The sequence below is a fragment of the Mercenaria mercenaria genome, chromosome 2, assembly GCF_021730395.1.
Source record: "Mercenaria mercenaria strain notata chromosome 2, MADL_Memer_1, whole genome shotgun sequence".
In the NCBI taxonomy this organism is placed as follows: domain Eukaryota; kingdom Metazoa; phylum Mollusca; class Bivalvia; order Venerida; family Veneridae; genus Mercenaria; species Mercenaria mercenaria.
In genome coordinates this window covers 94,849,633-94,867,543 of record NC_069362.1, presented here as the reverse complement: position 1 = coordinate 94,867,543, position 17,911 = coordinate 94,849,633, and the positions used below count along the sequence as shown (strand labels likewise).

At 33.2% G+C, this 17,911-nt stretch overlaps 1 protein-coding gene across 11 annotated transcripts in view; it reads left to right on the top strand.

The window, feature by feature from the left end:
* Positions 1-17,911, top strand: part of LOC123564620 (FMRFamide receptor-like) — a 105,208-nt gene that overhangs the window by 31,287 nt on the left and 56,010 nt on the right. For 4 of the 11 annotated variants that reach the window (XM_053537292.1, XM_053537285.1, XM_053537293.1 and 1 more), the window contains one exon: positions 10,543-10,623. The exons of 2 other annotated variants lie outside the window; for them this stretch is intronic. The gene's annotated coding sequence lies outside the window, so the exon portion shown is untranslated. Of the gene's footprint in view, positions 1-2,800; positions 2,899-6,369; positions 6,574-10,542; positions 10,624-15,112; positions 15,247-15,518; positions 15,657-17,911 lie in introns of those variants that run through there. 5 more of the 11 variants (XM_053537294.1, XM_053537286.1, XM_053537287.1 and 2 more) reach the window with 4 other exon arrangements.

Sequence of the window (17,911 nt, the reverse complement as noted above, 5' to 3'; positions counted from 1 at the left end):
TCATGAACTGCTAGACAATCCTATATAGAACAGGCTAGCTATATAATTAAATTTGCAAAAGAAATAATGTTACCTTTGTCAGCTTGGTTGCTAGGCCTTGCCATAATTTCATGTAGCTACAGATATATGTGTGTTTCCTCTACTTTTTTCCATTGGTTCACTAGTCTATCGTGTGGTAGATTTTACTGGCGGCAGCACATTTAGTTGGTTGTTGTCTTAGTTAATTATCACAAGACATCAACTCAACCTTACGTAATATGCCAGCATTTACTTTCCCCCTCTAAGCCCAGCCAGTTGTGTTCCAACTTCCAGGCATTTTGTTATGCTATGCAGCTCCTAGATCAATATTTCCTAGCTATTACTATTGAATCCATGATGATATTTAATTTTGCAGTTTGATTTTCCATGGACATACGCATATTCCACAGTTGTTTAGATTTTTCGTGTTGTTATTTTTAATCTGACCTTCAGCGTGTGTTTTGGTAAACAAAGCAAGCTTCCGGTTATTCAACGAACTGACGGATTGACCCGAAAAGATTTAATTATGCTTCTACTTAACTACCGGCATTTGTCAGTGTCTCTGTTAGCCGCGGACTGTGTATTTTTACACAAAATATTTAAATGCAGTTTTTGTTTGTCGCCTTCTGTTTTTAAAAACAAAATGGCGTCGTGTTGATTTAATGAACCTAATCACCAATATTCGATATTAATGTGCCTAAGTGTCCATGGTAATTTAGCGGATGTATCATATGTAACACGGTAGCTTAAATAAATCCGAATTTCGTCATAAAATATTGGATTTATATGAACATTTATGCACGTAATAAACAGAAAATTCATTGATCTTCACAAGCTAGCATAAAATAAAAAGAAAATTTGTTTGTTTGCAGTGAGATATTGAAATATATCATCGCCGATAAGGGAGACAATTCTGATATTTTCACTCAGGCTCCGCCTTCGTGAAAATATTCAATTGTCTCCCTTATCGGTGATGATATATTTCGATATCTCACTGCAAACAAACAAATATCCTCTATAAACTACTGGAATAAACAAGTTGATAACAGTATTGCAACAGAGAAATTCTATTGATAAAGAATCTCAGATCGTAAGTGTACATACGTGTTGTTATCGTTGCAGTTTCCTGCTTATCACATTAATCTGTAATGAAAAGAAAACTAATTTGCGATAAATTTTAGTTCTAGCTTTATCACATATCATTGCCCTTTGGAAACACAGATATTTTGATTATAGTCAAAAATAATTTATACGCCCTATGAAAATGAGATTTCGTAGGTCGAGTTGAAACGAATTGAAAGCTCATTTTAAAATACAACCCCCTAGAAAAAGGAATTGAGCAGAATATGTGCATGACAAGTGCATCACATTTAAAGGAATACTTCATATTTTAATTTAATTAAGTTAAGAAGCAGTACATATATATGATAGGCACTTGTTGAAAATGTGTATTGAAACCGTATAAATACTGGCTAGATTGAGACGGAGCATCTGTGGTATTGCAGTGCATCCAATAATAAAGTAAATTATCTGAAGTATACATACACGCAATTTCGTAATGTACTGCAGTATCAAAGGGGGAAGGAATGGGAGTTCCGTGTGCATCAGAGGTCCTCTAAATCGTTGTAGAATAGTGTAGATGGTTACCTGAAGTGAAAGAAAATCGAGGATGATAGTCTCAAATCATGATGCCCTCTAAGAAACCCAAGTTGACCGCCAAGATTGCCGCCAAATTTTGTTGCACAAAACTCTATACATTGCCATGAGCAAATCGACCTCGATGAGATCCCCCTCAGATACTCGACTAATATGGAAGTGTACCGAAACTACAAGTGTGTCAGTATAGGACTGATAAAAGTCTTTAGTTTTCGCTTTTTATCGTAATCGACCGAATTCAATTTGCATACGAACTTTGCATATACGTTAGTGATAACCGGATACTATTGTGTTATTTTACAATTTTACAATTTTAAACGACTGATTTTTGCCAAAACTTTAAGACTTAAGACAGTAAATAAATAACTTGACTACTTTACGGTATTTCGTAGCTTTTCAAACGAAACATCTGCGCAGCTATCAGTGTCTCTTTAAATGTAAATGGTTAAATTGCAAACTGTTTATTACTCCGTTACACAAGTAACGCTGTGATAAAAGTTATCACTAAACATTGAAAAGCATTGATTTGCTGATTTGCCAAATAAAACTGTAAACTGTAACTGAATATAAATAGTTCTGTAATTTTAGATTTCCTGGTGTTTAATGAAATATAAGAGTCTTGTCAGTGTCATATTTGAACTATATCAATTGCTAACTTATCCTTTTGAGCTTAAGGAAATTTTCTTCCGTAATTGGTAAAGGTATTAAACGATGGCTAGTCACGAGCTTATTTCTTCTTTTTTTTGTATAAAACCATGTTAGGTGATGCACATACTTGTTCGCTTCAATAACTCTATATTATTGACAAGGTACTGAAGAAAGTTAATACAGAGGCAGTTAATCAATGTAAAGCAGTAACTATCAGTCTATCAATTGTTTTCCCGAAATATCGAGGATCAGCAGTGATCGGACATTGATATTTACTCGGGATACGGTTTGACTTTTTCAGATTAAGTAACATCTCTATCCACTTTCTCCCCTTATTGGTTTTCAGTCATTTCCGACCTTGCCGTTCTAGTGATATGTTCTGAGAAAAGATCGGACATTGATATTTACTCGGGATACGGTTTGACTTTTTCAGATTAAGTAACATCTCTATCCACTTTCTCCCCTTATTGGTTTTCAGTCATTTCCGACCTTGCCGTTCTAGTGATATGTTCTGAGAAAACGATGACTGTATAATATTTGAGGATTTAAAACCGGACGGGACTTAGCGTCATCCAGGTAAATTGTTTTTGTATGTGTTGATAACAGTACTAACAAGATCTATTTAATAAATAAGTGATGAAATTTATAAGCTTTTATTTATGTGTATAATTGTTTGGTAGCACTTTTCATTTGACATTTTATAGGGAAAATAAAAAGATAATTCAACGTAGTTTATTGATGTCAAGAAACGGATATCATACAAATCTATACTATTATTGAACGTTTTAAATACCGTAAAATCAATTAATTTCGTGTTTTAACAGCTTTATCAAGGTGACATCTGTAGCTTTCAAAGTTTCAAGAGCAGATACATTTGTTTGTTAGTATGTTTGGTTTTAAATGTCAGGATTGATAAAACCTCATACCACGATAATGATCTCTTAGGAAAGTTAATGGTTTCACAGTATACAAGTTTAATCCTTATCATGCTGAACACGATTGATTCTATCTTTGCGACCAGTGTAGATCATGATCAGCCTGCACATCCGTGCAGCCGGATCAAGATATGCACGGTTCACCATTCAGTCTGTATCTTTTTGGTAATCATCCCTTGTAACAGTTAATGACACTGTCCAAATTGAAAGATGGACAAGTTCATTATAGAAATTTAGCAGGGTAAAGGTTAACAGGTTTCTACGATTTACATCACTATCAAAGACAAATTAACACGCAGGATACACATGCAGCAGAAACAGTATAACTGAGCTCGTCTTAAACTACCGAATAAAGAAAATTGGAATTAAAACTTTTATTCAAAAACAGAAAGAAACCCGAATTAAGCAAAAAGTCGTACGTTTGAGCTTGGTGACATCAAGAAGAAATGCTTTTTTTGGCGAAAGTTACTTTTTAAGTAGATCTACATTCAGTATGTCAACGTTCAATAAATATTAACAAAAGTGAGTTTGTTAACAGATTTTAATATCTGCTATGAATACAGTTAGCTCGGCAAAACATCTGCTGTACAGATATGTGATATAATGTCATGGCAAATTTCTTGTGCCTGTTTTAGATTCAAACCTTGATTATTATTTTACGATTGCTTAACTGCTGTAGACATTTAGCTTTTTTGTCTCGTTTCTTTGTAAAATAATGATAAAATAGTACAAATGTATGATAATATATTTCATCAAACTGTTTCACAACATCTGTCTGTCCGCGGATACCCGGTTAAAACTAGTGTAAACAGGCTAGAACATGTTATTTTCTCAGCCATTTCAATGTCTCAAAGTCTAAATAACTAGAAAGACTTATTTTCAGATTAATTCCCTTCTTTTCTAGAATATGTAACATCATTTTACAAACGGAACGAGCAAATAGCAAATGATTTACAACTCTTAACTAATATGACATAGAGTCATTAAAAGCGAACATTTATTACCCTTTGAAATTAAATTGTTACTGCTTTTAAAATAGGACCCCGTGATTGTTCTTAAAAGAAAGGTAAATTTTTTTTGCAACATAACTGCACTTATCTTGCCTCCTACAAATTTCTTGCATTTCTATTGGTCAATAGACGTCACGTGGAGACAGGATATATTCCATATCCTGCTAGCACATTTCAGGTATGAATTTTGATTTAAAAAAATAGCTGCCGCTTTATTAACTTACAAAATATAAGATTATAGCATGTAAGTAAAGGGTAGTCGGCAAGATAAAATCGTTACACAGCTTGTTGGTGATACTCTGTCTCGAAGCTCGAGCCTGATATGGATTTTCGAGACAGCGTATATCCCGTATCCTGTCACCAACAAGCAGTGTAACCAATAGTAAAGAATCATTCAGCATGTGAATGTATCGAATGGCCCTTGGTGGTCTACATAACGCATATATGTATCATATAACGCATGTATGTATCGTATTGATAGGTGTTGGATATTATTAAAGATTTTTATTGTAATGTGGGTCTGTTTGAATCGCTAGCGTGATTCGTACATTTGATAGATTATACTTATCGAAAAGCACGACAATACCATTTGAACAGATCTTCTAACATGGAATAAACAAGTTAAGAAGCAAATAATTATCAGTGATAACAATATTGCAGGATCCTGCTTATCACATTAATCTTTCAAGAAAATAAAAACAGATTTGCGATATATTTAAGTTTTAGCTTAATCACATATCATTGCCCTTTAGAAATACAGGGATTTTGATCATAAACAAAAATAATTTATACACCCTACGAAATGAGATTTATATCACACCTTCCCGTGGGTCGAGTTTTATATTTAGAAAGCAACATATACAGAGGTGTTGGTATTACGTCGATATCTTAGAGGGCACTTAAATTTCAGAAGGTTATCGATTTCCAGTAGAAAAAAAACAACTGATCAGTGTATTCTAAGGTGTCTTTCTGAGAAACTTTTGAAACGAATTGAAAGCACATTTTAAAATACATACCCCTAGAAAAGGGAATTAAGCAGAATAAAGTGCATGACATGCGCAGCACATTTAAAGGAACACTTCATATTTCAATTGCAATAAATTAAGAAGCAATACATATATATGATAGGCACTTGTTGAAAATGTGTATTGAAAACGTATAAACACTGGCTAATTTGAGACGGGATATCTGTGGTATTGCAGCGCATCCAATAATAAAGTAAATTATCTGGAGTTTACATACACGCAATAGCGTTATGTACTGCAGTATCAAAGGTTCCGTGTGCATCAGAGGTCCGGGAAATCTTCGTAGAATAGTGTAGATGGTTACCTGAAGTGCAAGAAAATCGAGGATGATAGTCTCAAATCATGAGGCCCTCTAAGAAACCCAGGTTAACCGCCAGGATTGCCGCCAAATTTTATTGCTCAAAACTGCCATGAGCAAATCAGCCTCGATTGATCTATCAAGGACAGAACCCCCTCAGATACTCGACTAATATGGAAGTGTGTGTCGGTATAGGACTGATAAAAGTCTTTAGTTTTCGCTTTTTATCTTAATCGACCGAATTCAATTTGCATACGAACTTTGCATATACGTTAGTGATACCCGGATACTATTGTGTTATTTTACAATTTTACACGACTAATTTTGCCAAACATTTAAGACTTAATGCAGTAAATATATAACTTGACTAGTTTATGGTATTTCGTTGTTTTTCATACAAAACATCTTCACAGTTATCAGTGTCGCTTTAAATGGAAATGGATAAATTGCAAACTGTTAATTACTTCCATACACAAGTAACGCTGTGATAAAAGTTCCGTAATTCTAGATTTCCGGGTTTACGGGTACACGCGTAATAGAATATAAGAGTCGTTTCAGTGTTATATTTGAACAATATCAATTGCATGGTGTTTTGCACAGTTTTCTTATTGAATTTAAGGAAAATTTTCTTTCGTAAGTTGTACAGGTATTAAACGATGGCTAGTCACGTTATTATTATTTTTTGTATAAAACTATGTAAGGTGATGCACATACGTGTCCTATTCGGCGGCTCTGTGTTATTGACGAGCTACTGAAGTAAGTGACCGTTAATCAATCCAAAGCGTTAACTATCAGTCTATCAGTTTTATTCCCGAAATGTCGAGGATCTCAGAAGCAGTGATTGGACATTAATATTTACTCGGGATACGGCCCTATGCACCTTTTCCCCTTATTGGTTTTCAGTTGCCGTTCTCGCGATATGTTCTGAGAAAACAGTATAATACTTAAGGATTTAAAGCCGGACGGGAATTAGTGTCGTCAAGGTAAATTATCTTTGTATTGATAATATAACAAGATGGGTTTAATTAATTAGTGTTGAAATTTACAAGTATTTGTTTATGTCTATAGTCGTTTGATAGGACCACTGTTCAATAGACTCAACATATTTTATTGATGTTAAGAAACAGATATCATAATATTGAGCCGTGCCATGGGAAAACCAACATAGTGGGTTTGCGACCAGCATGTATCGTGACCAGCCTGCGCATCCGCGCAGTCTGGTCAGAATCCATGCTGTTCGCTAACAGTTTCTCTAATTCCAATAGGCTTTAAAAGCGAACAGCATGGAGCCTGACCAGACTGCGCGGATGCGCAGGCTGGTCTGGATCCATGCTGGTCGCAAACCCACTATGTTGGTTTTCCCATGGCACGGCTCATATAAATCTATACTGTAATGGAACACCTTACTGGTCGTTTAAATGCAGTAAAACCTTTAATTCGAGTTTTTAATAACAATTGATCTGTCAAGGCGTTTACATTTGTAGCTTTCAAAGTTTCAAGAGCGAATATATATTTTTGTTTGTTTGATTTTAAATGATCTCGTATTTCACGAAAATGTACGGTACAATGTACAAATACGGTCAAACATGTGTTAAAGACCACCTCTGAACAGAGACCACCTGGCTCTAAAGACCACTTGTTTTTTGGTTTCCCATCTTAACATTTACAGTGTATTTTAACCTGTGAATAAAGACCACCTCCCAATAAAGACCACATTTTGGCTCTCCCAAAGGTGGTCTTTATAGATAGGTTCGACTGTATGTGATACAATGTCATGACAAATTAATTTAGATTCAAAACCTTGATTATTATTTTACGATTGCTAAACTGTTTTAAACATTTAGCTTTTTTGTCTAATAATTATAAAACAGTATAGTATATGATAATACATTAAACTGTTTCACAACATCTGTCTGTCCGCGAACACTTGGTTAAAACTAATGTAAACAGGCTAGAAACATATTATTTTCTCGGACATTTCAATGTATCAAAGTCTAATAAGTAGAAAGACTTATTATTAGATTGTCTTTTTTCTAGGATATGCTACATCATGTTACAAAGGTAACGTCGCAAGTAACAAATGATGTGCAACTCATAACTCATATAGCATAGAGTCATTATAATGGAACATTAATTACACTTTGAAATGATATTGTAACTGCTTAAAAGAAAGGTAAAATTCTTTGTAACATAACTGCACGTATCGGACCACTGACCTGGTGTTTTCACATAACGCATAAATATACTGTATTGATAGGTGTTAGATATTATAAAAGATTTTTATTCTCATAAGGTAAATTCAAGAGTAAATCACCAACGTCAAGCAATAAACACAATACTTAGCCGCAGGTTATACACAATAAAAAGCTCAAACTTCTAAAGCACAGATCCTCTATGATAGCTTTACGGCAACAGAAATAAGATACATTTTCTTGTTAATTTACGAGTACATTATGATCAAATTTCAATATCTAATTTTTCATGTTGATAAGTCATTATACTTTTTTTGAGAAAAGTCAACGAAATTGTTTTAAATCTATTGTTGAACATACAGCGTAAATAATTTATACGCCCTACAAAAAAAAGAGATTTATAACACACCTTCAATTTGTTTTAAATTTCAGCCTTCTTTTTGAAAGCAGTAGGTACAAAGATTCCAGAATTTCATAAATGTCCTGGGGAAAAAAAACAATAACAATTTGAATGTGTTGAAACGAATTACAAGTTTCCTTTATAATTTATATCATTCATTGTTCAAGGCGTTTTTGTTATAAATGTTCAGAACTGAGTATGTTCAGCGAAGCTGCATAAAAAAGGGAACTGAATCACTCGTATTTTAAGTGAAATTCTCCAGAGGGTTCATATGCATAGGGATTGTTATAAATACATAACTGACTGACGCATTTGGAATGCCTCTCGTAAAGCGTGCTGTTAGGTTAAAGACTGTGTCACCTCTCGTGTTACTCGATTAAGTTGTTGGATAAATGTTAGCAATTTGAGTTAATATGAATAATTATTTCCTATACAAGCGTGCATGTTCGTGTTATAATGTCACCCTTTGTAACAGCTCTACATTACTGAGTTATTGAGGATCTGATACTTGTATTGTAGTTGATGTGTAGTAAGTTTTAGGTTCCATAGGTACGATTGTTAAAGGTTAAGCAAACCTTATATGAACACTTTAGACAAATCGATACGTTCTTACCGGATTATTGCTTTAGTGTTATATAGTTTGCCAAGAATATTTGGCTATTGCAGTATGTCTGACGGGTAAATTTTGGTGATGGAAATAGTGTTTCAGTAGTTCTTTAAATGGCAAAGACAGTAGAACAAAAGTTGGAAGTAATCATGGTGTTAGCTATAGTTAAACTTTGCTTTGCCGTAATAACTTCTGGTGAATAAACAGTAACTGTTTATGCTGTTCTTAATATTTTAGCACACAAATGTATTTTACGAGTTCCATTATGAAGCAGTTTTGCCTAAAAAGTAACAAATATAAAACAAGAACATTTTATCGAGTCTTATCTTTAATCTTTTAAAACTGCGAACTCTACTTAGTCTATTAAAAAGCTAAAAGACGCATCACAACCTAGTAACCTCCTACCCTCCCCCTTCCGCCTCCACAAAAAAAAATTCATGAGAGTAATTCTGATAATACAGGCACACTTTAAGATGGTAGGTGGACATTAAATAATTGCCTTAGCCTGATGTACAATGTATATGTCCCTGTGAATTCGTAGCTGGATATTTGTATTTCTCAGTGTTTTGATATAAAATCCTGTATAGTTGCCATCAAAGAGACATAAAAGAATACAGTTATTCTGTGACTTGCTAGACATCACACTTGCATCCGGTTAATGTTGTGCCATATAGTAACAAGAGTTGTGCCCTGATTACTGCAGAATTATAGGTTATTAGCTTTGTATCGGGAAATATGCACGAGTTCTTCAGCGGAAATATTGCGCGACTTTAGGAGCGCAATATTCTTCCGCTGAAGAACGAGTGCATAATTCCCGATGCAGAGATAATAACCTTTTTATTACATAAGCATCTACACGTATAAATATAATTAAATATCATAAATTTGTTAATAGCCTGAATAGGATCGGCAATACTGAACTAAATAGAAAAAAATAGTGCAACAACACACACTGAATTACGTCACGCACCCGATATGAAATTCAGGCGTCAGTGTATGGAAAAATATTGACGTTTCCGGTACCAGTGTAACTTAACGGGGAATAGAAACGAGTATGTAATAATAAGCCGTATGAGGTCTTAGAATGCGTTATAAGCGTTATTAAAGCTTTTTATAGACTCTGGGTGTAATGTTTTCAATATTTAAACAAACCACAAATTAAAGCTGGATCTTACAAGTTACAAAATGTATTTTAAACTTAAGGTTATAATTATGCAAAAAACATGTTAGCTTACAGAATCTTTATTATTGAGTTCTATCACTACAGCTTTGTGATTTCCAATTTTCCCCTTTATATAAAATGAAATAACTCCGAAGTTTTTATTTAAAGAACTAATTTTGCAGCAGAGACTAACTTCATTAGTTCGTCTGTTTCTTGTAGAAAACTCGACCAGTAGTAGTGGTTGTCAGATAAGAACAAAATGTGGAGGGACTCAGGAGCAATGATATATTTTTACTAGGGATATCATTATTTCAATCCTTTGAAATTGCTGTGAGAATATATTTGATTTTATTTGAAAATATATGAAGGGCAATTAGAGTCCTCGAGGACAAAATGTAAATGAATATCACATTTTGATTTTTTTTATATGATAACTTACTTATTTCCATAAGTAAAACAGAACTGTTTGTGTTATACAGATACTTTCCATTGAAATTTAATATATAGGTTACAACACTGCTTTTACTTAAGAGATAAAGCATTTTAATTTCGACTGCACAATTTTTTATGACTTTCCTTTAATCATTTCAGATCTTGTCATTAGATATCGTGTTTGACAGCATATTATTCGAGGACTTGAAATCGGTCGGACGGGAATAAAACGTTATTAAGGTAAATTCAATACGTCTCTTTTTAGGGTGTAGGAGCGGGGGTTAGGAGGGGGAGGGTGACGTGGGAAGAGGTGTCTAGAAACAAGATATCTTCCATTTCACAATTGTGTTTCAATAATATCAGGAAACAATTAAACTTCAAAGCAACATGCAAGATCGAGTTTTGGTTTTGTCATTTGAGTTAGCTCATGAATAAAGAATCGTTTGTCTTAATTACCCGCACTAATTGCTTATGAAAATTTGTCTTCTGATTTCAAGTATCCCAAAAATATATTTGAAAGCAAGAATACAATACCTTGTTGTCCTTAAATGTATATGTTATCCGTATTGTTATCTATTTCAAACGCAAAACAAAGTTGTATACATCATACGTAGCACTATCAAATAATTACTTCAACAAACAGATAATGAGAAAATATAGCCAACTTGTCCCCCAAACAGTCCCACGTGTTATATTTCAAGTACATTTTATATTGTGATAGAATGAGAAAGAGCTGTCATTAGCTTTGATGATGATAGCTCTTTGTTTACATATTTCAATTTCAGCTCATTTTGTACTAGTAGTAATTCTAAGGCAACTTACAAATGGCATTTTATATTGTTTGAGAAATGTTGCTGAATCATTTTGTAACTTGTGTAACTCAGTCAGAATGTAGCTTACGTTACTCAATCATTGCGTACCTTATATAACTCAATCATTGTATAACTTATTACGTAAATCAGTCATTATGTAACTTACTTATCATTGCATAAGACAGTGGTAAGCAAATCACGTTTTCTGGTATTTTTTTTTTTTAAGTTTTAAAACATTGTTACATTCGTTATTCAATAGTCATTAGAATACACTAAATATTACGGTTCTAACGAACAGTTTTGTAAATTTTCTATTTATTGTTCAACTCCAAAATAGATAAAAGTCTGTAAAAATCGAACTTCCGTGATATTTTATTTATTTACTTAAGACAGAAAGAAGCAAATATTGATGACATTTAGCCGTGTCTCAGGATTTTTGTCAGAACTTCAAGCAGTCGTGGGGTGCTATTAAGCAGCTTTGATGTAATAACACTACGTACATTTAGACAAAAAATAATATTTTAATGAAGAAATGCCCGTGTAAAGTAGTTTTATCCAAAGAATAAGGAATTTAAATTTTGATCATTTCGTCGAGTGCTACCTATTACACCTGTAAAGTATTAGTTGTATCATCAAAAACAATATTAATTCAATAATTTATCACGACGTTTTTTACCTTTTGCCTTGTATTAGTTGTTAGATCAAACTTATTTAAAATGATAACGAATAAAGTAAACAAATCATAAAGCTCTTAGACTAAACACGTAAACCTAAGATAAGTTGTAATATGATCTTAATACCCACAAAATGCAAAACAAAATAAAAAAAAAAACTATGTTTTAAACATGTATGACTATAAACGGCTGCTTTTAACCTTATCTACTATGAACCAGTTTGTGCCAAGCATTGTCAGATGCAAGCATTGTCAGATGATTGTCGCATGAAAATGAGAAAGATATGTCTTTAGTTTTAGAAGTCGATGCTTATCATTCCTTGTTTACGATTTATTTGACAAATTGAAAATGTAAAAAAGAATAGTTACAGAGACAGAACGCAATAATCAATAAGACTGCGTATGTCTTTCAGTCGTCATTACTAGCATACTCATCTTTTTTCATATTTATATTATTTCGTTGTGGCATTTGGGTTATCTTTCTATCAAAACCTTCAGTGTTAAATGTTTGTTCTATTGAGTGATAGGGAAAAAGAGAACAGAAAGCAGTTATAGACACAATTTTTATGTAAAAACACACATGATTAAACGATTTTATATATTCTTTAAGGTAACATGGTTACAAAACAGTATTATCGTATTCTAACGAAGCGTGTCTAAGGTTATTTATCAGACACATATGGAACTTAATCTGCATAATTTATCATTTCGCGGAGATACGTGTCATATATAGAACTTCTACAATCATCTAAGCTAGTAGGTTTAGATCTATTCGTATAAATATGTACACAACCCACATAGACAGAGTTAAACAAATAGACAAAGACTCAAACAGGCAGAAAGGCACCGCCATAAGCCAAATAGTGGAAAAGCAGTCTAAGCTTAGTCTTGTAAAACAGGCAAATACAACGTTAACATTCTTAGAATCCCAAGTGTGATGTTAATTGAGCCATGCCATGAGAAAATCAACATAGTGGGTTTGCGACCAGCATGGATCCAGACCAGCCTGCGCATCCGCGCAGTCTGGTCAGGCTCCATGCTGTTCGCTTTTAAAGCCTATTGGAATTGGAGAAACTGTTAGCGAACAGCATGGATCCTGACCAGACTGCGCGGAGGCGCAGGCTGGTCTGGATCCATGCTGGTCGCACACCCACTATGTTGGTTTTCTCATGGCACGGCTCAATTATACATTCAGACAAAAAGAATATGGGGCTATATAAGAGTCACACATGTTCGTTGGTCCGTCCGTCTGTCTGTCCGTCCGTCTACCATGCCCGCTCCATATCTACCGCTTGAAAAATTGTCATTAAATCAACATTATTTATTTACCTCTTTAAGTGGACAACCAATGTCACTGGGACCAAGGTCAAGTACACCATTGGAGGTCAATGGTCAAAAGCCTTAAATTTGTTTCAGCTCTTAGTATATCTTTTAAGCCGCTGGTAAGATTTTTTAAATCTATCATCAGGTAATTACGTAGTCAGAACGAGATGCAGAGCGTATGACCTGGTTTACATTCAGAGATCAATATCAATTAACTTCAATTCATGTCTGTTTAGTTTGTGGCCATTCCATATCTTCTTAACCTCTGGAAGGATTTCATAAAACTAGGAAATTGTTAACCTCACCATGACGACTTGCAATGTGTAAAACCTAGGTCACTAGGTTTTTTTCCGACACATTTAAATATCAGAGTCTAAAACTACAACATTTTATCTTCAATTTTGTATCAAAGCGGTATCTGGGAGTATAAATCGCATTTAGTTTTAGCTTTATTTGTGATGTGTTGTCAATGAAATATTTCAAATAAATATTATAGAGAATAAATAACAAAATCTAAAGGTAAAACACACGTTTCGCCATCATTAGCAATAAATTGTCTTGTAAGAAGGCAATATCATCGATATTATATTATACACATATATCCGTCAATAAACGAAACGCAAAACGTGGAAAAAACAAATAACAGTATATCCTGATCTTAGCATCGATTATTCATGATTATACAATGCAAACGAAACAAAATATATTTATTCGTAGAATCTTTATTGCACGTGGTTTGATATTATATCAAAGAACCGATTTCTGTAGCAGTAGGTTCCTGCGTTTAAAAGTGACATATAAATTTTCTCTTTCAAGAAAAAGTTAACAACTCCACGAGAGATTTTAATCAAACTTTCACATAAGATATATGATCAAGGAAAACAGCTGCTTTGTAACACAACTCCGATTAGATACAGTTAACAGTTTGAAAGAATTGAGGTCTTAGTGTTCGCAATTTTATAAGTACGTTTACTTTTAAAATATATTACGGAAAATTAAACATAACACTTATTTTACTTAAATATTTGAAAAATCTTTTAGATAATAGAGTGGAAACATAGTAAAGCACAATGCAAGTTTGATGACTAGGAACATTTATATAAAGTTTTCAATCCAATACATGCAATGGTTACTGAGATCAGAACTTCCACACAAAACTTAACAGAGAGTGACGCCGAGTATGACTCCGTAGATATAGCCAAGCTAATGACAGATGGACAGGGCTTTCCAGAGTATTTGTAATATCAAAACTTTATCTACTAAATGTTTCCAGCCTTTTCTTCCTCTTATGGTTAAAATCAGCTTCGGGGACTATAGGATCGCGCTTTTTTGTCCGCCCGTTTTTTTTTTCGGTTAGTCAGCACGTCTGGCCTATATTACGTATCATGTGCAACTCAAATACGCCTAGCGCAAAGGTCAAGGTCAATAATCAATCTTTAATATCAAACTGAAATGAAATGAAAGTGATAATTACGCAACGGGTTGGACTAAGTAAACCATACCTCGGAGCAGAATTAGTAGAGGTCAGCTCTTGATTTAGGAAGACATCAAAAGTAATAGGCCTACCTTACCGTCGAACCCCATTCGGACATACTCAAAATGTCATATGAACGATCGAACACAGCGGATTTAATGCATGAAATTTTGTTTTTTAAAAATTGTGTTTTTCCAATAAGACTTAAGAGAGGGGCTGAAATAACATCCTTGTACGAGTACGTGTGGGGTGTTTTATATTGTTTATTTTGTTGTTAACAACATTTAGGCGTTAATGGTTTGGATATCTAACACCATAGCTATAACAGTGTTTACAAATACACATTGTAGCCTCAGCAACCTCTCTAATAACTCACATTATTGAGTAGCTAGATCTCACAGTATCTATAAATTGGTTTGGTGCTGTAACGAACAGTTTTATTCCCAAACTGTTGAGCAATTCAGAGGAAATAATCGGATCTGTGAAAATATTTATTCAGACAGTCGCAAGAGAGATAATGTTTAAAGAGGGCAAAGTGGTGATTAAAGTATACGAAAATGATGTTTAGTATAAAAGATAAGGTAGGTTACATTAATTAGAAAAGAAAAAGTAATGTTAATGTTATTTAGGGAATCATTGTGTTAATAAATTGCGTGTCATATTAATATATAAAACAGTGATCTAATTTACAAATATATCAAAAACATCCGATTCATATGTCTTTATTTTCTAGTTTCTAACGAAAACATTTAAATTAAAGTGTCCTTGTAATTTAAATGCTTTACTTGACTTACATATTCGGTTATAAACAGCGTTTTGGCTTAAAAGATAAAGTTACTTAATAACAGTATAAATTACGACTCTCTACCTACTTATATCTATTTTATGTATTGGATTGTAATGACTTCAACCTTGTCGTTATCATGAAATGTTTTAAGGTAACTGAAATATTTTGGGATTTGTCATCGAACGGAAATATAGCCTTTAAAAGGTAAACTTGTTTGTTTTCTTTATCATATAAAAATAAACATTATTATATAATAAGATTTATTTCTGATACAAGATTTATAATTTTTAAAAATCAGGCTCTCGTTTTATGTGTTCTAAAACATTTAACAGAAATCAATCAGATAGCTCTTGACTTAAGAGATATTTGAGTCACTGTGATACATATATTTATTTATAACAATAAAACATTGCTGAGCAAAACTCTGTAATTGTTTGCGAGACTTATCTTAGAAATACTGATTTTTCAGTATTTCACATGTTCTTGTTACGTATAAATAATTGATAAATGAAATTCAGCCGCAACATTTATAAATCGAAATAATTGTGATTTTAAATAGATATTGAAATATCAGAAATTAAGAGTAAAGCTCATTGAAAGCGATTTTAGAACTGAAGGTCTGTGTTGGATGTAGCAAAAGTACATTATTTTAAGTACCATTTGATAGCGGTAAGCTGATAAACGTTCTTGTCAAGTTTGAATCCGACTAAATGGCGTTAAATATGAGCTCATTGAAGAAATACATAAATAAAATATTAGTGATATCAGAGTTGACTATTGAGAGCAGTACAGACTTTTGAAATACGACTGATATTGCTGAATATATTATCGCATTTCTATTGATAATGCTGAACAAAACATCGCTGCTGAATGTATCATATCGTAATTCTGTTGATATTGCTGAATATGGTGATAGTGCTGAATGTACTATCGCAACTGTATATGATATTTCTGAATGCACTGTCGCAGTTTTAAGTACTCTTCTTAATGTTTTATTGCAGTAATATTGATATTGTTAAACATGTACTAGATCTACAATACCACTGACATTGCAGAATGGATTATCGCTTCTGTAAGTATCGTAGATCACTTTCGCAGTGTTATGGCAAACGTATGTGACATATCCGAATATCACAAACATTGAACCTCATTTTTAACTTGACTTTTTCTTTTCAAGAGATAGAACATTTAAGGGAAATGTTTCACTTTTCTGATTATTTAGAAAAAATAAGTGCTATTGATGTATGTCAGTGCAGAAAGATGTGAAACGGAATGTGTCAGTTCTGGAGATAGCACTATCGAGGCACTTATATTCACAATTTTCTTATTTACAGAGGTCCCTTCTTTACCTTTCCAACACCTTTAGTGAGTTTTCACTAATATTACAGAATATTCTTGGCCCTTTTTCATTTTAGCCTGACGTTTTATTTTCAAGAGTTAGAATATCTAACATGTGTCTAAGGATAATGATTTTAAAGGCTCGGAAACTGAACTGAACCATGCAAAAACGAATGCTGATAGAAACTAACGTTGTAGTTACAGTCAGTGGGCAGTAGCAAAGCTCTAACGTGTCACTGTCTTTAACAATCCGACAATATCATATTTATGTAACTTAAGGTTATTTCAGATATGACATACACAGTATCATGAAACAAACTTTAAGTTGTTACATACTCTCTACAACGTATGTACAGTTACGTCTTTTTTTTACCCTCGAACGCCTGCTAACAGATAATATAGTTTACTGTTGTTAGTATTTAAATGTCTATATATAGTATCGTGTTTAACTATGTAATTTATTTTACTGGAAGTTAAGATCAAAATAAAACAAAGTTTATAATATTCAAAACGTGCAACTCAAAATACTTAATGCTTTTTTTTCTTATTTTATTTACAACTGACTGCTGTTTGCCTTTCTCAACAACATCCCACTTACTTATATGGCTGGTTATTGATTTTGGAAATAATTTATTTGATTGTATGAGGAAATAAACATAAAAGCGACATAAAGCAAAACAAAAATAAATTGCTTTTGGTGTTTGTTGTCACGTGTTTTCAGTGCACTTTATATAAAATAAATTGTATTTTTTTATAATAAACTGCATTAGTATGCAAACGACAAAATGAGACAGTGAACTGCTTGTAACTGCCAACATAGGTATGCAATTAGAATGTGCAGGTACATTTAGGTTAAAATACATTTAGAGGTTAAAGAATAAAATAAGACAGTCTTGATCAAATGTTAGATAGTTTTCGGTTTTTCAAGGTAAGGAAAGAATTTTTAAAATCGGCGTTATCTATTGACTTTTCAAATTTTGATATTGCAGCCATTGTTAAGCCTTGCAAACGTAATACAAAGTGACGGTTGAAGTGTTGGAATCACTTGCCATTCTCCTCTTTGAGTTCCAAACCTCACTAAGGGTGTAGAATTCTTTTATGTGAGGAGGCCATACTGCTGG